General features: G+C 44.7%; 1 long non-coding RNA gene across 1 annotated transcript in view; it reads right to left on the bottom strand.

The window, feature by feature from the left end:
• Positions 1 to 23,500, bottom strand: part of LOC129386937 (uncharacterized) — a 428,157-nt gene that overhangs the window by 152,800 nt on the left and 251,857 nt on the right. The window contains exon 3 of the long non-coding RNA XR_008614266.1: positions 14,816 to 14,864. This is a non-coding gene — a long non-coding RNA (uncharacterized lncRNA). The remainder of the gene's footprint in view (positions 1 to 14,815; positions 14,865 to 23,500) is intronic.

Raw genomic sequence — 23,500 nt, 5'->3', positions numbered from 1 at the left:
ACGATTACATGTGTGAACGTGACTAATTACGCATTCATCTTGCAGATACGTCGTATCAATTGGACCGAAACGCCGTCACAACCATTCTTTTTTTGCCACACCATAGCTTCTCCCCTTTTGTTTTTCTTTTTTAATTTTTGTTATGAACTTGAAGCGGCGGCACTGACGTCACCAGCTTTACTTTCTTTTGTTGTTTTTTCTAACGCTATCAATAATCTACTATCACCTATCTATTATCTAATCTATTATCTAATTAGGCTGAATGCAAGAAATATTCTGAGCATCTACAAGCGACGGCAAACAACATTACCTTGGTTCTGTCCAGCTACGCAGCATTTGCATATTTCTAAAGTTTGGATATTTAAGTTTTTTAATGTTGCATATCTTTAAGTGACACGCCCTGTAGTTCGACAGACCATCGGCGGTTATCAGCCGTAATGAAAGCTTTTTCAATATCTGCCTTTAATGCTCGACCTCAATTTGGTCAAGGTCGAGTACAAAAGTAAAGCGAAATGAAGGAAGTACGAAGTAAAGGGAAATGAAAGTGAGCGAAAAGATAAGTTGTCGTAGGTGGGACCCCAGTTCATGACGTGGGTTCTGCTCTTACCGACAGCAAATTATCTTTTTGTCTACTTTGATTTCCCTTCAGTTTATTTCTATATTTCGAATATTCACAAAAATCGCCTTCCTCTATTTGTTCGTTAACTTCATTGTCTGTAAGTTGTCTGTTTAAGACTAGCAAAATAAGTAAAGATGGCATATTGAGTTACGGAGTGTATTACGTGAGAAGATGCATTTTTTTTCAGCTCGTCGGTGAGAATGCCCGTAATAATTCTTGTCGTTGACATTGAAGTAGTTTGTTCCCGCTCCCTTCCAACATATCTCTACAAATACCCAGCAGTTATACTCAGCGCTTTTTATCGTGGTTCTTGTTTCGAGGTGCTTCTACAAACCTCGCAGACTGTAACTTAACAAAAAACGCTCCATCGGGCACATTACTACTCGCTCTTAAAGGGGCCCGAAATACTTTTCTAACCAATCATAGAATGACATCAGCATTAAATTACGTCACCTCACGAATCACCTGCCGCAAATTGTTTTTCAAGTCCAGCAAGCACAAGTGAAGTTAGACGTAGAGAATGGTCCGATCAAGCGGCAAACGCGGCGACATCCCATGGGGGCCGCTGTAATCAACGCCTCGCTTTTCGTCTTGGAGGCTACGCGTAGCAGATACGGCATCGTGCAACTGTCGTGTTTAGACCGGCAGTACCACCGTCGGCGTGCCGATCCAGCCGTTAGAGCGTCCCGACACCAGGAAATCTGACAGCAACGAGATGAAGATCCCCAGCTGAGGAAGCGGGAGGCCCAAGCAATCCGGCACCTTTACCTGTGGGCTACTTACCAGTGACGAAGGTCAGATCAAGACAAGCTTCACTTACCCCCATATTCCGGTAGGGGAAGGGTTGGTCTTTCTTTCTCATTTATTTAACTTAAATGAGCAATAATTGTGCAATCAACTCTTGTTACAACGAACCCTGATAATCCGACAAAAATCGTCGGTTTTATCCGAAGTCCATAATATCTGAGACACCTCACTTCCAAAACTTTCGTAGCGTTGTCTAAAAACTTTATTGCAAAGAGTGAGTGATGAACGTCGAAAGTAAAAAAAAGAAAATACAAGTCACAGTTTTGCCCGAAAGTCGAAGGATTGATTGCGACAGCAAATTAGGCAAGATAAGCGCCGTGGCATCAGTGAGCGAATTGAACTTCGTGCTGTCTCTCGTTTCAACGCGAACTAAACGTCGAAAGCACAGTGCATAGGAAGCTACCGGCACTGGGCGCACTTTTTCCACACCGCAGATCGCTTTCAAGATACGGCGCCTGATTGGGTGCGCCATCAACAGCAGCCACCGCAGTAGAATCCCCCTCTTTCCCTCGCATCCCTCCCCCCCCCCCCCCCCCCCGGGCCTCGCGCGCGACAGACGGAGCGCATCCGCTCCGCTTTCCTCCCTGCCTCACGCGCAAGATATTGAGCCGCAATCGTCGGATGACCCTCGCAAGTCAGTTGCCAGCCCGTGTCAACACCACAAAGGTCAGTTTTATTTGCCCGATTTTGACAAAAATTGCCGCTAATTTCGTCCGCTGTAGCCATAGTCTTTTGTAGCGCGGTCCTTTAAAAGCGAACTTCGTTGCATTAATAAAATATGCACACCAAACCAAGGTTGAAATATGGTTCCTTATATCCGAAAGTCTGTTGTACGCGTGTCCGTTGTAACGAGCGTAGACTGTATGACTGAGAACGTTTTCGCGATCACGAAGTCAGCCAATAGCTGTTGCGGATCCAGCTGCTTGCGATGACGCTGCATGACGACAATGTGGAAGCGACAGCAAGCAATCTTTCACTGCTTTTGACACGCTATTGTAAATTACCTGCTGATGGAGCGCAAAAATATTTGGCCCGCATATTCTCAGGAGCCTCGTTAAGAGGCTCCTGCGAGTATGCGGGAGGGAAAAGGACACAGCGCAAAACATACAGGGACGCGAGAGAGCGACACGCACACAGCGCTCTCTCGTGTCCCGGTATGTCTTGCGCTGTGTCCTTTTTCCAATGTATCACCAACAAGCCCAAGCTAACACGGTAACTCGTTGAGAGATCGGCAACGTTTCCTTACTATGTTCAAAAAGCGTTTCAGGACCCATTTAGTGGCAAAATCTTCTGAGAAAAGTCGTCAACGCCCATTTGACCCGTCCTGCGGCCATGTAAATATGGCCTCTCAAGCAAAATGGCAGTCATTCTCAATGCACCGAACAATACAGTCCCCGTAAAGCAAAAGCGCCCGTGCACCGTGATTATTGTGCACGGTAAAGAACCGCAGCTGGTTTCAAACTGTTCTGGAGTCCTCCACTACGATGTACCCTATCATAGCCCGTTTTGCAGTTAGAAGGCAGTAAATGTCGCAATTATTTTAAAGGTACTCTAGAGATAAACTTGTTCACCCGCACTAGTAACCTAGTCTGCTGCAATGCAAAAAGAACGACATTTTTACCCGCGAGAGGGGGTTAAAAAACAAAGCTGATTCTCGACGTTAATGAGCCGTCAAGCCCCAAATAACTGAGCTGCTTTACTTGCGAATATGTCTTTGCTTGAAGGCGAATATTAAAATTCAAACGGTGCATAAAAAGGCGTCCATTCTTTAAATTAAACAGCCTGCTGCACTAACTCTCACTTGCCACAACACTGAGTTTGATATACGGGTTGCTGCGAAGAGCTCACCAAGTCCGGCAAAAGAAAGGGCAATCATATTGGGCTCATTTATAGATCATATTGAAGCACTGAACTCATCTTGTTTTAGAATGGCACCCAACCAAAACCTTATCGTTCATCAATCGAGTGGTTTTGTTTGCCTTTTTTGTGTGTGAAAAAGAAAGGAACCAGAACAGCTAGAAATCATAACAGTTCGGTTGCTTACTTTGCGCTACAAACGGTGCTAAACATCAGAAAATGGCGGTACTGGAACACTAACTAGTTGCCTATTATTTTAATAAATTACTTTACACGTGAAAACTTCCAGTCAGATAATCAGGAATATAGCGAACATTTGGTGGGCACTTATATGCGACTAATTTTGTCTCACTGAGTCTGAAGCTTAGTCAAGAAGATTTGCTTTAAATGCGAAGCATTCTTTTTGAATGCATACCGGTTCTTCCTGCCGGGTATCGGATCGTTTTCATGGTTCGATCCTGAAGACCATGTAGTCTAACACAGCAGCTCAAACAGCGACCTCGGACTTTATTTTGAGCACGCAGCTGTTATCCAACACACAGATAGCACTGTATGTGACCTGCGGAATCGGTAAAGCGCCGATGAAACAATGCGCAATCATTTCTTGCTTGACGACACCCACTCTCGGATTTTAGGCATAGCGCACCTGGATTTACTCACAAGTGCGCACTGCCGTCAACAATGACGTACATTGGGCTTGCTCCACCCTAAACAGTGAATTAACCAGTGGAATCACCAGCGACGTCACCGGTCGCGACACAGTCGATACCAGAATCAGTAAACCGATGGGGCATTGAGTAATTATGTCAAATTGTCAAACTGCAGATAATCATCATCTCTAACAATTTCATATTATATAAACATTTCGTCTTCACAACCTGTAGTGTATATTTCACTTGAGAAAACTACCACAGTTTGTGAGTGCCCATTCTTCTACTGCCAAATAACGATACTTCGCATTACACGGCGCTGAACTGGAGTTATGGCTGCCAAATTTTCAGCTGTAGTCCGTTACCATCCTCTTCATTAACGATAGCATCTCTTTACTTTTTTTTTTCAGAAATCGACTTGCTCGCTTAGTGCGGCAGCCAGCTCAACATTTTACCAAGGGCTAGCTGTCATTTAACGAAGACAGAGTCGTTAGAGACGTACCTTTTTACGGTTGCATTTCCTATGTGGCCAAAAAAGTTCTTCCGTTGAAGAGACGTGCTTCCGAAAGATGCGTGACTTCATTAAACTCAGCTTTTTGAAGGTAGTGGAAAGAAGAAAAGCCTGCACTTAAGTGCAAGCACTTTTCGAGCGTTCGGACCTGAACGCTATTTTTGGGACGAGCCGGATGCGAGGCAAGGCGACAAGGAATTGCCGCGGGCACGCCTCTCACGTTTAGCGAGATGTACGAGGCACTTAAACAAGACTTTCAGGCAGTTTGACTCCATTTTATTTCTTGTCCTTCGACAAGTGAACTATTTCGTTTTGTATCTGAACTTTGTGAAAACTTGAAAAGCTTCTGGTGAAGGACGTTCAGGAAATATTTTAACACAGCTCCTTCGGCAATCGCAAACGAAAGAGCTTTTCCTAATGCAAAAAAGTTTCTCTTGTCAAAGATAATCTATCGTTGATATTTAATAACTGACTGAGCAGTCTAGCAATAAATGCAGCAACTTTCTCGCGTTCCGATTGTGTTCTTCAGCCATGCCGTGGGTGAAATAGCAAATAAAGTTATAAAGTGGACCTAAGTCTTCTGTAGTATGACCATAAATACTGATTTCTTTTACATTAACAAAACAAATGTAAGTTTAATGTAGACACATCACCGCATTAATTTATATCGCTTTCGCTATATATGCACACTACATTTTAGATAATCTGTGCAACATTTGTGTGTGTGTGTGTGTGTGCGTGTGTGCGTGTGTGCGTGTGCGTGTGCGTGCGTGTGTGTGTGTGTGTGTGTGTGTGTGTGTGTGTGTGTGTGTGTGTGTGTGTGTGTGTGTGTGTGTGTGTGTGTGTGTGCGTGTGCGTGTGCGTGTGTGTGTGTGTGTGTGTGTGTGTGTGTGTGTCACTTTGCTGATTGCAACTATTCTCTTATGGAAGCTTCATCGCACAGATATTCCTACAAAAATCACTGCAGGGAACTTTGGGGCTAGTGTCTACGAGAGTAGCAAGCATGGAAGTTCAGAACTCATGGGCAATTAAGATGGGGTTTACATAGATAGCCCAACACTTTCCTTGAAAAGAAGGAAGTTTCAGGTAAACGTATTGCGCATGGCGTCCTCATTTGTAAGAGTGGATGCTGCGTGCAAGTGCGTTTGTTCCGAAATTCTGATGAAAATTATTGAGGGATTATGCACAACACAATTAGGCGGCTTTGACGGTGAGATGTTCATTCACGAAATGGCTGCAGAAGGAGAAACTTGTCAAATCTACTTACAAAGGCGTTGCTGAAAGTTCGTGCATCCGTCCGACAGGTCCGGCGAGGAAGAAATGCAACAAGATTGACGGTCACGCGGCCACTGGCGACAGAAGTTGCACTTCCTTATTCATCTTACCTTTCGTAACGATGACAGCAAAACTAGAACGTTAACTCAGGAACATTTGAGGCGCCGCGCATGGTAAAGAAAATGCCAAGAAAGTCTCTACCCCACCGCAAGAAAAACTTCGTAAATTATCTTTGCGGCCGACCACAACCAATTCATTTCCTTCAATGCGGTAGCTACTTCAGCAAGATATTGCAATGTTTTAGCTTTTTACTGGTTGGCGGCAAGTTTCTATTCAACTGGGAAACATTTATTCTGTGTATTCCACGTGGTTCCCTTCTGTATAGCTCCGTGCTGCATTATTATGCACATACCGTTAACCTTCACGTGCCCTTTCACATTTAGTTCCAGCTAGGGGAAATCATTAGTGCACAAAGCAACCACTGGTTCCTACTGCCTCTCATGTTTCTGCCCAGACAGAATGTGGGCAGTAAATGTTTTCTTACTTATTGCCTTCGCAGTGGAAAGCTGCAGTAGACTTTCTGCTACAGTTTTCACTGTGTCCTTGAAGATAGCTCACAATGCAAAACAGCAACCACACACTTTCTAATTTTACCGACGTGATTTTCGCACACCTCGGTCCTCCAACAAAGCTCAATTTGCAGCACTAAATCACGATTACGGCCAGGTGTGCCTTAGAGGCCGATCAGACCGGATGTCTCTCCTCAATTTATGTCGCGACGAGCCAGCTGCCGCCTTGATTGGGCCCAGTAAGGAAATGGCATTACTTCCTGAACTGCTTCCAATTCGGAGACAATCACACGTGACACTAAGGTATTTCTGTAAAATGCTAGAACGATTTTGCCAACCACTTTCGCTTCACTGATTTAAATCTTACGAGGCTCTTTACTGCATCCTTTGTAGCTGTCGCAAGACAGCCGCCTTCCCGAGTGTAGTAATTTGCAGCTCTTTCTTGGCAGGCTGTTAATGTGTGGAATAGAAAGAAACCAAAGCTTACAGTTTGTTCCTGGAAGAGAAAAAAATGATTTTTTTTTTACTATCGTGAACCTTCCTCCATCTTCCGGGCTTCCGCAGAATTAATTTGTTATAGTCTGTTCCTATATTTACCAGTACTTAACCAAATCGCCCAACCTTAGCAAAGGTGCGGGTTAGCATCGAAGAGAGAAGAAAGGTGAGGTCCTCCCACCACATCCCCTCCCCCCCCTATCCCCCCCGGGAGATGTGTAGGCACATTTACGTTCCTATATTGAGCATGCAGGGAGCACTAGGTGGTCACCATTAGTAGACAGTTTTCAACTACCGCTTCTCACATTTCAGGTGTACTTTCAGTTCACCGCAGTGCGCATTATTTTTTTGCAGACTCAAAAGGTAATGGTGCTAACCACGGAAAAAAAATCATCGCCCTCAAGGGAAGGGTGCGAAAATTTTTAATGATATAGGTATACCGCAGACAATTCCTACTCCGGTTCTTATTCTGGAATATGTACCACCTATTATCTGCGTTGCGTGCAATAGCAAGAGGAAAGTAAGCTCGAAGGTTTCAAACTTTATAAAAGGCGAAATGGTGCAAAACAACAAAGATGGAGATATCCTTTCTTTTCTTTTTTATAAACAAAGCCCTCGAAATTAGAACACAGTGGAAACCATCGTGGCCGCAGGCAAATATTTACGCCCTTTGCGCATAGACAAGGTCCAGACCTATAAGAGTGAACATCACACGTCAACGAAAAGGCGAGACAAGAAGCACCCTTGGGCAAGCGGACAGGACTGAGGGAATACATCGCTGTTAAATGATTTGAGAGTACAAAAGCGCCAGGCTATCGGGATGTATTGGTAACGTGAGTTATCTGCGTGAAGTCCGAAAGCGGGAAAAAAAAAAAACGCGGTGCATATAACTACGAAGCCTGACGTCTGGAACCCCGTCGGGATGTCAAGCGGGGTGAAATGAGGATGACTTAGCGCTTTCGCACGCTTCCACTGCAGTGCTTGCGGCTATTCACATATCGCATACAGAGACTGACAGAGACTTCCGAGTAGCTGTTGGTGTGTATATTTCTGATCAATGCCAACAAAGCAAGTCCTGACTCCTGATAAGTTAAGAAAAAGTCGCCCCCCCCCTCCCCACAAGAAAAAATTGAGTAGTGGCAGAGAAGTAGGAAAACCTGACTGTTTCCATATCATTACTTGTTGCTGGACTAATGATTCGCACCTTGCTATGGTGTAGAAGGCGCGAAACAATAAGAAAATTGATTGGACAGGAAAAAGTAATTTCTTGTCATTATTCTGCGTGTTTATTACCCCGACTGCTTCCATTTCTTTTTTTTTTATGTACCGCAGTGCGATAAGAAATTATTTTAGTGTTTTCTGTATTTCATATTCGTAAAGAAGGTGGGCACTAAGTCCAAATGGTTATTTTGTGATTCTTCTACAAGACTGGTGAGGTCGGACGCTGCCAGGGAACTTCGCCTACTTGTACGCAAAAAGTCAGAAGATCTCTGTATTTCAAGTGCCTTCAATTGCCGATTACATAAACTGGGCCCCACGCAACGGCTACAACTGCCATCTAGCCTTTCCCGCGGCGAAACCACCTTGCTGTGCCGCTCTTGTGGCTGGGAGTGGTTTTCACGAACGCATACTCGAATCGTTTGGGAATGGCCGAGAACCCGATGTGCGACTCCTGTGGGTGCGAGGAAACCATCGAGCACATATTGTGTACCTGCCCTCGCTACGATGTACAACGCCTCTCTCTGCGGGCAACCTTACACCAACTTGACTCAAGACCCTTCACCGAGTCAAAGATACTCGGACCGTGGCCACACCCGTCACTGGCACGAAAAGCGATTCGTGCACTAGTGCAATACTTGCAGTGCACCGGCTTAAGAGACCGTTTATAGTGTCCCTGTGTATAGTGTCCCTCCCACACGCACTCACTTCTTAATCCCTCCCTTTTTTCCTCTTTCTATTCCTCTACCCGCACCCCCAGTGTAGGGTGGCAAACCGGGTGCTCTTCTGGTTGACCTCCCTGCCTTTCCTGTCCTTGCTTTCTCTCTCTCTATCTCTTCTACAAGAGTCAATGAGTTATGAGAACTCTTGAAAACCTAACTAGGCATCGGTCTAAATCTTGGTCTTTCATATTTTATTAGTATCTTCGTTTCTTCCGTACTTATTTACTCCAAGTAATTAAGTAGACTTACTAACGTTTAGTAGTACACATGCGCATCTTGTTAGGAATGGCCATTCGAGGTGGCAATGTGCCAGCTATTTCAGCCCGCTGCACGTGTTCCAATCCAACCAGACGGGGCGCACTTCAGAGAACTGCGGATAACCGGCAGCCACGTGGCGCGGGGTCAGCTCAGGAATGTGGTACTCGGCAGCGCCACCCTTGACGGAGCAGAGTTCTACGAAGCCCTCTGACGTCGGCACCGGACCTTTACACCTGTGTGTGTGTGCGACACAAGTATGTGAGCCCGCCTCCTCCAAAAGGGCGGGTCATCTTCGGTGACGTCGAACCGTGACGTCGAACGATGACTGGAAGAACGTTTCCGTTCGCTTGGAATCAAGGGGTGGGGCGAGAGCTTATAAGCAGCGGTTGTCGGGTGCGAGAGCGTGCTCGTTGTCGTGCTCGTCGTAGTGAGCTGTGTGCTCGTTGTCATGCTCGAAATGTACTAGTGAGCTATGTGCTCTTAAGCTGTTTGCTGTATGTTAGTCTTGCGGGCTCCATATGGGAGTCACGCTAGACTGTCGATGTATGTCTTGTTTTAAATGAAAATCCTGCAAATAAATCCTGCTCACCTAGCCCTGTCGCCCAAGGTTCTCCCTCAACTACGACCGCTCCAAAATCTTACAATCTGCATACATTTTTTGATAACTAGATGATCTGTGTAAGGCAGCAGCATCAATCTGCCCTGTTTATCCACATTTTTCACAAAGGCAACAAAACGGTCATTTTTAAACATTTGTTCACTGCCACTTGTAGCGGGTCGGCTTTCCTGCTACCATTGGTGAGTGAAACATCGGTCAGGGATTCCCAACAAGAGCTTTAATTCAGCTTAACTACAATTGAGCGCTCGGTCGGCCCCTGCCAATGATATCCCCCTGTGCAATTGCGCCTACGGCTTTTGTATCGTTATCATAGTGGGATCGTGAAATAATCTGCACAGGAGCGCGATTACAGACTGTCGAGAGTGGATCCAGCTTGCTGTGGCTTTCTGCACTCCTCAGATGCTCTGCCTGCTAGTTGCAGCAAATGCCGCTGTATGATGCACTGGAGGGTTTTCTTGAAGTAGCAATTATGGGGTCACTCGAGGCGAACTTTCGCATCGCCGTCGCCGTGATGTACCGTATATATTTATGTATATGTATGTTTATCTATGCCACATATGCTAGATAGACGTTTCACTATTCAACCACCAAAGTTGCCCAAGCCAGCTCTTATGTTACTGATTGAATTAACCCACAGAATTGCAGCGCGCAAACAAAAGTCATGAATCATTTCATTCACAGCGCATGCCTTTTATCTTAAATCATCTCAGACTATTAAATATTGAAATGTGTATATATTAGTGCTCACAAACTAAATGTCCAACTTCATTGGTGCCGCTCTGTACGGGCAGAGCAGCGGCGTGTATGCGATGCCATCACATGCCTTGCACCGCGTGTTAAAGATTATAAGGGAACCAGAAATTTTGGCGCATCCGCGTATAGTTAGAACACCATCCGACGAGTTAAGTGCAACGCTAATCATCTATGTCGTCGTCAGTGTTACGCCCTACGGGCGAAACTGCGAGTATTTATTTCGCTTTTTTTTTTTTTGTACTGCAGGTGTACAGTTGATTACCCCCGAAGCCACACTTCCTAACGAACAAGCCACTTCACAGCGGCACTCGCCCTTCTGAAGAGTCTGCTTCCTAAGTTATGTGCAGCTCTGCGCAAACTACCCCGGGGCACATTCGAGAGCTTCCGAGAACTCGGGATGTTTTCACGTTTATGATGCCATACTAGAATCGCCGGACATCGACATCACAAAACACCGCAACTGCTCGTCGCCCTTATGACTGCAGGGCGATCTTGTATAGAAGCGTTTACGCTAGCTCTGCTGCACATCCCAAAGCAAAAAAAAAAAAGGACAGGACAAAATTGCACACCCCCAGCTCAACGCATACTTACTCTTCTTGAATATGCATATCATGTCTTTTATCAGCGCTGAACCGATTTACAACATCGTAGGGCCCTTTATAATGCTAAGAGCAATGCGGTTTCAGAGTTACTTTTGAAGTGGCCCTGATAATGAGGTGTTTTAGCCGTGTGAACGAAAGGTAAGCACGAGAACGTGACCCAAAGAAAAGCGGATGCGACTCATTAGTTCACACCGCAGATAGTAAACAGCGGATCCTGAAATGTATGATTCGCTTGACAATGTAGCCTTGCTGTAGAAACTATAGCTGACGTCAGCTAATCAGCAGTGCGACCATACAAATGCATGTGTCCCTGTGTCACGTGGAATTCCACATCAGGACGTCATTGGCTAACTCTTGAGCCCAGCCTTAAGCGCAAGAGCACGTCTTGCTGACGGTGCGGTGCAGTAATCAAGGGAAACGGAGCATAGGTGAGCGCGCAGTAGTACCGATACGTGTTGCTGTTGCAAGCGTCATATTCTTGAGAACGAGTACTCAATTGCGAAATCTCTCGCATCAGGCACAACCTGCCGGAAGCATACAAGCGCTTGTTATACTCTATCGGTAAATAACGAGTCTCAAAGCATTCTTTTCTGCTGTACGTAGAAGAAAAGCAATGATCCGAAAGATGGGAGGAGGTATATCAATGTTATTTCATTCTTCATTATGATGTCTGGAAATGATGACGAGAAGGACAGTTTGTTGTAGGCGGGGCTAGTCTTGCAGAAGCTGCTGGAAATTGCTATGCTATAGCGCCACCTAAGTGCAGTAGAATTGATTGATTGATTGATTGATTGATTGATTGATTGATTGATTGATTGATTGATTGATTGATTGATTGATTGATTGATTGATTGATTGATTGATTGATTGATTGATTGATTGATTGATTGATTGATTGATTGATTGATTGATTTAGCGTCCCTTCGGAACTCTGTGTCTGTGAGGGACGCATGAGTGCATGGCTCCGGATTATTTCAGATCACCGGGCGCACCTGTCCGTGTACCTATGTCTAAGTACACGAGCGCATTCGCATTTCGCCTGTATGAAAATTTGGCCACCGTGACCGGAAATCAAACGCGCAACCTCGAGCTCAGCAAATGTACGCCGCAGCTACTGAGCTACCGCAGCGGGTGAGGCGGAGTAGGGTCTTGAAGCCTGTCGCAATATATCTGCTACCACAACACATTTCGTGGTACAACGCAACGGATAACACAAAGCATGCGATAACTCAGTGAAAGATTATTCCAATTAGGCAGGATTTGAACCTGGGCGCAACAGACTGCGCACGATCTTGTACACGTCTTCTTTCTAGTATATCCCACCTACGTGGCTCACCATTCACATTCCTGTTCTGTATTACGGAGGAATTTCAAGAGGAGCAGAAAATTCTCTCCCCTAAATGTACAGTGTGCTCGCGGTAACAAAATGCTACTAGCACTTGTGTGCCTAGGAAGGCCGCGAGTAACCATAAAGGCGGTCCTTAGCACGTGCTTCAAAAGAAACGCAGAGGGTCGAAAGGTTGCGTGCAGAGCAGGTTTTACTTGTGCTTGCACTAGTGATGCCCCGCTGCCTGCTCTAGTCAATAATTCTAAAAGACATTTGTTGGCATTGGCAACACGAACTCGAGCAAATCAGACAAACAAGTGCGCTGCAGAACCACATCGACCCAACGCCTTCTTTATAAATGACAATGCCCGCTACCTCTCTTTGTGACGTCAGGCACATTGGGCTAGCTACACCGGTAACGTTTTCTGCCATCTAGAGTTTTATGGCAGCAATGTATGCATCAGAAAAAGGAAAACAGAAAGAAAAGCGATGCAAGAAAACTCGGTAAGCTTAATCAGACGCACATCCGGTTTGCTAACCTGCGCTGGGGGAAAGGGGATAATATGGTGAAAAGGAATAAACAGTGAAGGAAAATAGCTCTAGCTGCACGCACCCATAAACGCGCACACCGAGTCTATAAGCGGCCACAGAGACTTGTTAACTTGGGCGGTACTAATGTTTTCGTTGTTTTCTGCGGAAAGACGCACACAGCCATGGTCTCATTGTTCTCGCTTCAAAAACAGTGTTCAATCTAGTCGGGGTAATGCTGTGCGGTGGCGCTCGTGGTCATAAGGGTAACAAAAGCACAACATGTGTTAAAAAGTCGCTCCAGCCTTACGAGAGACGCACACAGGTGTGTTTCAATGCCGTAAGAGTAATATCAATGACACAGGTATTTGAACTAGGGCGACGACCGCCAGAAAGGCGTTCACGCAGCGTGATACACGATGAAGTAGTATCTCATTTTTGGTTAGGGTCCCTTGCGGAAACGCAAATACCCAAACTCATTGGTGGACCTAAAGGGAATAACCTCCCCGCGCCGCTCATCGACAACAAAACTTGAAGAAACACAATGGGGCCTCAATTATAAATGTAGTGTTTGCAAGAACGATTTTAAACATTGCAGTAACGCTATTTGTCCGGTAGTGAATTTTTTACTATCGCGATACTCTGAAGCCGCTGTAGCCATTGCTACAACCATAATCATCACCATCGTGTCATGTTGGCCATCGGCAGCGCGTCATCACTCTGTGGTTTCGTCCACGTCCGGCTTAATCAATCAATCAATCAATCAATCAATCAATCAATCAATCAATCAATCAATCAATCAATCAATCAATCAATCAATCAATCAATCTTTATTTAGCATTCATTCATTTACAAAAAAAATGAACACTAGGACAAGAACTAAAAGCTGCTTTTTTGCAGCTTGACAAGGTTCTTGCCCATATCCATGACAACGGGGACAGAATAATGTTTGTACACTTTAGCATGCAATGCACAAATGTATAAGTTAAAAACGTGTGAGGCGAAATGTACAATGAGTGATACAATATGATACAGTACAAATGACATATATGGGGCAGCATATATGGGACATACGGGGCAGCATGATTCGCATGGTTCCCGGTTTAACAGGTCTGGGACGCACTGTGTGCCTCTCTAGCTCGGCATTTGCTTTTCGTTCATGCGGTCTTATATACTGACAACTCGCACACAGTTCCGCAGTGAGAACGCCAGTATGCGCTCACGCAACGCTCATTCCAGTACTGGACAAAACAAAAATTAGCTGGGAAAAAGGCCATCCTGGCTCCGCTGCCGAATCGATTGTGCTTTTGCAGCCAAGTTGGCTGCGCGCTGTTGGCGTACGACTGACACGCTGTCAAATATGCGAAATGAACGGCAGCTCCGCAATGCCTGAACATGTGCAAAGTGAGCTGGGCGGACTGTAAATAAAGTTCACCTTAAATCTGCCTAATTCTGTGACGAGACTAAAGCTAGGTCACAGCATCTTTTTTTTTTTATTTGATTGAGTACAATAATTTTAAACGTTACGCCAGTTTCTGTTTAAGGAAGCAGCGTCACGTGTTTTCTGCGTCTCCTTACTGAAAACACATGAAGGAGACCACACCGTATATCATGTTTCAGCGGGGAAACTCCTTTTTGTAAGGGGTCCTTTCGCGTCGCCGGATGGGGTTTTATTCAAAGAACTTTAGTTAGCCCGTGTGTCATGGGTAGGGCCAGACACAAATTGTAAATGCCAACCCGAGCCAGAGAGGAGAAAGCCAGACACGAAAATGGAAAGGCAGGGAGGTTAGCCAAAGGCGTACCCCGTCGCCTACCCTGTACTTCGGGAGAGGAATGGGTGAATAACCGATAGGGAAAAAAAAGGAAAGATCGGCAAAATGATAGGCAGTAATTGTGAACACGCTCACAGAGGAATTTTCGCTAACAGTCACAAGCCCTCGTACAGTCCACTAGCCCTCAAGAAGTGCAATCGGGTGCGTGGGCGTGTGCGTGCAGGAATACTCACGCCAAGGTCCGAACTAGAGACGACCCAACGATGTCGCGTCTAGTTGCAGCTGTAAAAAAAAAAAAAAGAAGTATTCAGTAGACGACATTTAGAGAAACCAGGATATAGTCGAAAAGCACAGCAATGACTTGTATAACAATTCAAGCTATACATGTAAATCTTATGGCAAGCAGACTTATCAAAAGCTTTATTAAGCCCATCAAATTCACGTTAACATTTGCTTTTCTCGAGGCTTCTGTACCTCAGCGCACAGATTACGGATGCAAGCGAGATTAAAAAGACAAGGCGCAGTTACGTCGTCGCTCGAAGCAACGCGTTCGAAGCACTGGGAGCCTCGCATTCGACGCTCCACAGTAAAACAAGAGTTTCTTACGAAGTGTTAGGCCGGAGCCTGATTCTATTTTAGAGAAACGGCGCGGCGGACTAGATTCTAGGAAGTTTCGCCAGATAAGCTTTCAGCTGCGTCCGTTCTTCTTTACTGGGAACATGGGGCAATGCACGTGATTTTGGATCGCTCGAGAGCGCATGTATAAGACGCCTTAGCGCAGCGCGAAGTCTTGCGCAACACCACCTCATTGAAAAAAAAAAAAGAAAACCTATCAATTCGCTGTGCCGTGACGCAATAGGAGACGTTTAGTTCACGTTTAACATCCACCCACGTGTCGGCAGTTAACAAACTGCACCATTCCTCCAGCTGCACGCATTGAGAACTGTCTCCCTGAAAAGCGCGTGAAGAGCGTATCTCGGGGAGAAACGTGCTTTGTAATTCGTCGGAGGGCTAAAAGGGCGTCATGAAAGGCTGTACCCAGAGCCACGGGCGGGAAGGGCTTCTCGTCTTGCTGTTGCAGCGCTCCTGGCGCAACTTGATGCAAGCGCATGACAGCACAGGCCGAGTGGAATGAAGGGGGAGGGGGTATCGCCTCATGCGGCAGCGATGGAACGAGTACAGACTCGTTGCGTGCGCGCAAGGGGAGAAAAAGTAAATGTAGAAGTGTTCAAAAGGGCGGGGGGGGGGGAATATAAGAGTGAAAAATAGAAGAAGCGAATGTTTTTACTTGGAACGCTCCTCGTTAAATCGCACTTTGCCATGAAAGGACTCCAGAAAGGACAATGGCGTTTGTAATCCTGTTTTTTATCACAATAACAGAGGCGTTATCAGTTTGAACACGTTCAAAGCAAGGAACGCGACATATGGTCATTGTTACTTCGAATGAATTTCATTTTTCTTGTGAGTGAGTCATATATTTATTGTTTGTGCTTGTTTTGCTTTCTCCGTCTCTGCGAGGCGTTCTCTCTCTCTCTCTTTCTCTCTCTCTCTGTGCGTGCGTGCGTGCCTGCACGCGCATGCGTGAGTGTTACATAAGGCGTATCTTTAGTTTCCGTGTTACTCGCGTAGTCTGCAAGTTTCTTTATGTTCGATGTTGCTGAGGTTATGACTCTGCAACTTCAAGCTTGGCAGGAGTGTGTCGGCAGGCACCAGCAAGGCACCAGCAGGGGCGATTTACAACCCAAAATCTCTGAGTATCAAGATACCAAGTATCAAAGTATCAAGCTCACAAGCAAATGACTCAATTATACTGCCCACTAAATGTGTGTCTATTTTATACGCACATAGTGCGGTCACCAGTGTGCATAAAATGTGCAATGTTATGTTTTCCACGCCGAGGTGCTGTCTTCGAATGCTCCTTAATGTAACAGAATTTCAGCGTTATCGCGGGTCGATGACAAACATGAGACCACACCGCGTCCCTAGCATCGTAACCATCATCGACATATTTATGCCCACTGCAGGACGAAGGCCTGTCCCAGTGTTCTCCAATTACTTCTGTCTTGCTGACACTGCCACATGCCTGCGAATTTCCTACTTTCGCCACACCGCCCAGTTCTCTGGAATCCTCGAGTACGCTTCCCCTAGGCAGCCATTCTGTAACTCTAATAGGCCACCGGTTATCCGCCACAAGCATTACATTGCCAGCACAACTTCATTTCTTCCTCTTAAGGTCAGCTATATAATATCGGCTACTCCCGTTTGATCTCCAATCCGCACCGCTTCCTTCCCATCCCTCAACATCAGGCCTACCATTTTCTCGTTATATCACTCATATTTATATACACGGCGGTGTATGGAAAGACAAACACCGTGCACTACAAGCACCAATGTATTTCAATTTACGCCCACCCGAGTATAACATGTCGTCCGTTCAAAAAAAAAATGCAGATAACTGCAGATAAACTGACGCTTGCAATTTCCACATTCAACTCCAGGCTGTCCAGAGGGCCCACGACATTGCGGCGGGACTCGATCTCACGGTCCCATCGTGGGCGGAGCCACCGACTTGGTCTTCGGGCGCCTTCGGCTTTGGCTCCCGAAGATCTCAGTCCCTCATGACTCAAATAAAGTTCTTGTCATGTCATGTGGTGCACATTGTCCATGTCTCGGTGTACTCGTCTATTTCGGGCTATTGTATCCACTATATGTCTTAATAATTGAAAGCAGACACATGGCCCATTCAAAAAGTTCCCGTACAGAATCTCAAACAAGCTTGAAAACGAAAGCTGTCACCACTTTTGCGTAGCACAACTTCTTGCCGGAGTAAACAAACTAACAAAAAATGCTAGTGATTCCCCAGTCCCGACAGATAACCCATCCCTGACTAAGATCCCGGTTTTAAATAATTGCAAATTGACCACCTGAAAGTTACCCACCATACCAAAAGTTAGTCCACCTCATATTTTGACTCTATTGTCTCTCGAATTTAGGTGGACTATCTCTCGGGATTTTAAAGTATACATTTACAACAGACAGTATTGCTGAGCAGAAGCATGTGAATGCTGGATTATTGCTTATTTTTTAAATATGTAGACAGAATATATATATATATATATATATATATATATATATATATATATATATATATATATGGTTTTTTTTTTTCATTTTGCTGGGCATGCGATACGAGCTGCTATACAAAAGCGTTTACGAGTTACCAGCTCTCTTCGGTCATCAAAGCCAGCTTATATATACCTTTCATCGAAAGGTCGACTTAATCTTACTGCTAGCGTTAAAGTGGCAGAGTGAAACACTTTTATTCTGCTTTTTAACCTCGCCAACAATAGACACAGGAACTTTAGTGGTTATGCTAGTGGTGTGTGAAAATTACTTTCAGGGAATGCATGAAAATTGCCGCCTTCGTTTTCTTTTAGCTTGGAATCCCTTCAAGTACGTCTACATACTTTCAAAGACTGTATGGTGAAAAAGCGAGAGACTCTAAAGGAGTTTGGAAACTTTGCCAAATTTACCGCCAACCGCTGGACGCAAATGAATCATTATAGTCATAAAAAAAAAGACTACCTCACGGATCTTCAAATGTGCTAAAAATAAAGAGCCAGAAGAACAAATGTACTATGCAAATAGAAGTACACGATTTCTTGGTGCAAGAAAAGTTCTTTTTTCCCTCCAGTTTGTGTGATTTTGATTATTGCTAAATGTAAATGCAAATAAGGCCTATAACCACAATGAGTTATTCTTTCATTTAGTCATTATCTTCGACTACTCCCTTTAAGAAGCGTTTTGACGTATAACGGAGACGCCTGCTACAGCAGCTGGCGCAAGGCTTTCAGTACAGTGGACCACTGAAGTCTGCCGCACCGCAATATGATTGTTCTGCAAGAGCGTATGGCATAAATGGCCGTCATTTAATTAACTCAACATTAAAAGCCGATTTGCTGCATACGCCAGCCGGCCTGCCTCCAATTCTCGCCAACTCAGCACGTGCGTCTGTTTCAAGGCTTATTAAAAACCTTCAAAAGCATAAGAACATGCGGCAGCGCAATTCACTTAGAGGCCCCGGTGTCCGTACAAGAAAAACATGCTTCAACATTCAATTCGTTTTGTTTTGTTTTGTTTTGAAAAGTGCTGCTGTTGAAGTGTTACAGTCGAGAGGAAATTAAATATTTCAAGGACGGGTTGTTGGAGCTATAGCGTTGAATGAAACTTTGCTCATTGAAAGCAAATGCGTTTGCAAATCACGTTATTGTTCCTAATATAGATCGCTTTGTAGCCTATGAAGCAAATGCGACCCACGCAAGGAGAGCCGGGGATTAATAATCACTTTTACATAATAGCTCGTCTCGCATGCCCAGCGAAACGAAAGATTGCCGTCTTTGTCTTTTTTTTTATCTTTCTTCAGTCACATAAGTTTTCCTTTCTACATGCAATAGGTGGTGTACAGGTCCATGCCCCAGTGACTGTCATCTCTGCGGATACTATAAACATATTTCGAAGGCTACGCTATTGCTGGCTGCATGCACCAAAAGCAATTCAGGTGCCGTAAACACGTCATAACCCCATGTTTTGGACAACATTTATAAGCGACAAGAAAAATGAAAACGGAAAGGCTAAATTTTTCTTACAACTGTAGAAGCAAACCGACAAGGAATGCGGAGGAAGCGGAGGTAAAACTTACCGATATTTCAACAGTTACTTTACATGTAATAAGGAAAGTGGAAATAAAAGTTGACGATAATTTGCCGCAAGTGGGAGTCGAACCCACACCTTCCGCAGTTACGCATGCAGTGCAGTACCATTGAGCTACCGTGGCGCCTTCCTCCCATTCACTTCCGTGGGTTTCGGTGATATTTAAATTGAACTTCTTGCGGCCGCTTTCTCACAGTAAGATAATCAGTTCTCGAAGGCTATGCTTTTGCAGGCTACATACACCGGAAGGAATTGCAGAGCCGGAAATAACGCCATAGTCGTTATATATTGTACATCGCCTATTTCTGCATGTGTACTGCATGTTATTCAGCACCCCTTCACGACCATGGTGGCGGATATGGAACACGTAATGACGGCGGTGGACATGCGATAACAGTACGTAAAATGACCACCTGAACGATAGCTGGGCAAGTGAGAAAAAAGTGCAGCAAACTTCTGTGCGCAGATTAAAAAAGCATGTCAATATTGTTACGCGAACAAAGTATTAAGACTGGATAGTATTTACAAAATATATTTGCAATAGATAACTGCAGCGCTGGCCAGTTCAGCCGACAGCTCGAGAGCCAGAGAGCGTTCGTCTTCGTCGGGGCGCCCACGTACATCGGCCACAAGAAACACGCAATATGCATGTATCAATATATCGTTACGGAGCCACTGTGTACAGATTGCTTAGTAAGAATATCTCAGAATGAAATAACAGTCGTCAGTAGCAATCATAGATATATGGGATGTTTAAGCGAAGACATTTCAGTGAAGACTCATTAAAGCACTTCAATAAAAACAGATGAATTTATTCTTTCTCAACTACATTATTCGCACCACTGAACAACAAATATTGTGCGATAATCGAGTGGTAAATTTGTAATTAACTTTGATCAGCTTGAATATCTTTAATGTATACATTAGAACATATACTACTATTGCGGTAATTGAAACGAGTAAGCTAATGCTGAAGTTGAGTTCAGCCTAGCAAAAATTTACAATGCGTAACTTGACTTGCTAAAGCAAGCACGAGCTTTCAAGCTATTGACCGCAAATTTTCAGCGAGAGCCGCTTCATGGTGAATCAAAAGTTTTCACAGCAGGTCTTTGGCAATACGGGGCAAGACCACGCAGAACACCTATGTACAGTCGCAAGCAAAAAAAAAGGTTTTTACTTCACAGACCAGGCATGCATGTAGAAATCAAGTAGTGCAGCCTGCGTTAGATGGTTCAATAAATACAATGCATTCAGAGAATTCCAGGTCGCACCATTGTGCTTTAGATGACATCTTAATTTTTTTCGGTGATGCCGTGGTTCCTAAATTTTTGTTCCGACCGTACATCAAGAAAATATTGGAAACGCATATGTTGAGACTGCTGGCATTCTCAAGAAGTCAATTAAATGAACGTGTCTTTAACACTCATCTTGAATGGAGCAGTCCACTATATTTAACTGTAATTTATTGAGTTAGATAAATGAATAGACAAAACAATACTTCGTCGCCGATTATTGCACCACGTTTACGCGTTCTGAGATGAATAACGTGTAACCAAATAAAATAACATCCTAAGGTATACCGCAGTTTACAGTGGTTACCTTACTTCTTCGATCAACCTCATCCCCAACACCACCACCCCCAGCACCATCATCATCGGCCTGTTTGTATCCCCTCTAGGTCGAAAGTCTCTCCCAGTAATCTCCAATTACCCCTGTCAGGAAAAAGAAGTTGGCGCGGGCAGGGCATGTAATGAGGAGGAAAGATAACCGTTGGTGAGTAAGGGTTACGGACTGGATTCCAAGAGAAGGGAAGCGTAGCAGGTGGCGGAAGAAAGTTAGGTGGGCGGATGAGATTAAGAAGTTTGCAGGGACAACCTGGCCACAATTAGCACATGACAGGGGTAGTTGGAGAAGTATGGGAAATGCCTTTGCCCTGCAATGGGCGATGATGATGATGATGATGATGATGATGATGATGATGCTGACCCCCGTCAAAGGCCACCTAACCCCCCTTTTATGCGTGCGAATTTCCGAATTTCATCACGCCACCTCATTCTCTTCCGTCCTTGACTCCGCTACCCTTCTCCCTTGGCACAGCAAGTACTGTTCAACAAGAAAATATTAAGTTTCATTAACGAGAATGCGTTGTCAAATACCAATGTTTAATTTTATTGAACAGATCTGGTTTGGCACCTTCCTATCATTGTTTTTATTGCAACTAATCTGAAACTATGGAACATTTCTTTATAGAATGTCGTAGGTTCGATGGGCCCAGAAAACGAGTTCTGGAAGGTCCCCTTCGCGAACTTGGATGGAGCATTACGCTCCCTGTGATACTGTCTCTTGGGGCGTCAGCACCAGGACACTGCAATATGAATGTATTTGATTCCATATTTTATTTTGTTAAGTGAAACAAAGGAACTGCTTTGTTAATTTCATTGCTTTACTTTACTCAACACGTACACAAGAATATTAACTTCAAATTTTAAAATAATGCAGCCTGGAAATTGATAACGATTAGTATTCATTTATTATCTTATCTAAATTACAAAAGTCTAAGTATTCTTCCCATCTTACCTACTGCCGCGCGATCCATGGCCGATGCCACAGTAGTGGGTTGAGCCATATGCGTAGGCACCAAACCAAACCAAACCAAATCCCTTGGCACCCATTCTATAACTCTGCTCTAACTACTTTTGTACAGCACTGCAGACAGCCTTTCAGCAGAAATAAAATACGCGTTGCTCCATCGTCACACTGCATGAAATAAAAGACTAGCATAAGCGATTTTTCATGCCACTGCATTTTCTTGCAACTCGCGCCAAAGACTTGTAAGGTTACCGCGCCTGAACTTGTCGTGAAAAATGGAACTTCCTTGAGCGAAATCACAAATACAAGGCAGTGAAGGAGAACCTCCTTTATCGGAAAGCGAGGTTCGCAAAGTCATCGGTTCCGAAGCCTTATTCTACTGCACCTCTTCTGAATTCGTCTCCTGTGGCTTACCAACAAGGTCTCCACTTTTGAGCCCGAAATTTGATGCCCGCGAAGCATGTAAGCCGATGAGAAAATAGGCGATTCAAAAACTTTTCGCCGAGAACAGAGCAACACAAACCGGCAGACGGTGGAATAACTAAGTGCGTGGCAAGGCCCGACAGGGCGCTCAAGCTTCAGTAATCGGAGAATCTCGAACTTTGAAGGCTCATTTTATGTCGCGTGCCGTTGCCTGGGCTTTTCGACAGAAAGCAAAAAGAAAAGAAAGAAAAATTGCTTCAATAAATCCGAGCAGTGATGTGTTCAACTTATTACGTACCCCTTATTTGCCTTTTTTATTCAACGTTTCCTTTCTCTGTGTGTGAGGTTATCTCTGGTTAAGCCAAAAGAGGAATCGGTGAAGTGCGGCACCACTTCTGCAACGTGTTTTCGAAAATAGTTCCTGGTTGTTTTCTCTCCGCTTCTGCGAGAACGTTCAACCAAGCACTTTCTTTATTTTTAAACTTGCTTCGCTTCCTATTACTGTTTGGGCACTTTGTTGTTTGAACGTTGCTTTTGGGAAGTTACGCCTAGAACAGCTCTGCCAGACCTTGACCGCGAAGCTATTTGCATAATGAAACGTGTCTGTGGGTGCAGAGTTTTACTAACGGAATTGCTATGAAGGCTTCGGGGTCTGCACATGGGGAAGTTGTGATTACCGTCGTTACACGGGCGCGTGTGCTTCGTTGCAGGTTACAAGACACGCACGTATTAACATGCGAGGGCCTTGCCATATAAGCGCTAATTTAGTACGCAGATGGAGACATTGAACTGGCGTTGATCAATTGCCCGCCGTCAGGCCGAAGTCGTCAGTGTCTATAGCCCCTGAGCACAAAGTCGAGGGTTCAATGAACAGCCGCGGACGGCCACATTGTAGTGGGGCTACGACGCAAAAGCACCTGTCTTTATATGCACCGTAAGAAAACCCCGGGTGTAAAATTTCATCATTACCATTACACTACGCCATCCCCAGTAGCACAAGCGTATACAGCTATTGCTTTGAGACGTAAAACTCCCGCAATTATCGAAACTTGAACTATAAGGTGGAAACCACTTGCGAATGCACAGATTTCACAGCTGCTACGAACACGTGAGGCTCGTCGTTTCCACGATGGCCACACACAGAAGAGTCAGTAGATAGTTTTGGCATAGCGTTTTGGTACATAGTGCAAACGAGC

The sequence above is a fragment of the Dermacentor andersoni genome, chromosome 11 (genome assembly GCF_023375885.2).
Source record: "Dermacentor andersoni chromosome 11, qqDerAnde1_hic_scaffold, whole genome shotgun sequence".
NCBI lineage: Eukaryota > Metazoa > Arthropoda > Arachnida > Ixodida > Ixodidae > Dermacentor > Dermacentor andersoni.
The sequence above is the reverse complement of the archived record's forward strand: the minus strand, read 5'-3'. Positions and strand labels throughout refer to the sequence as shown.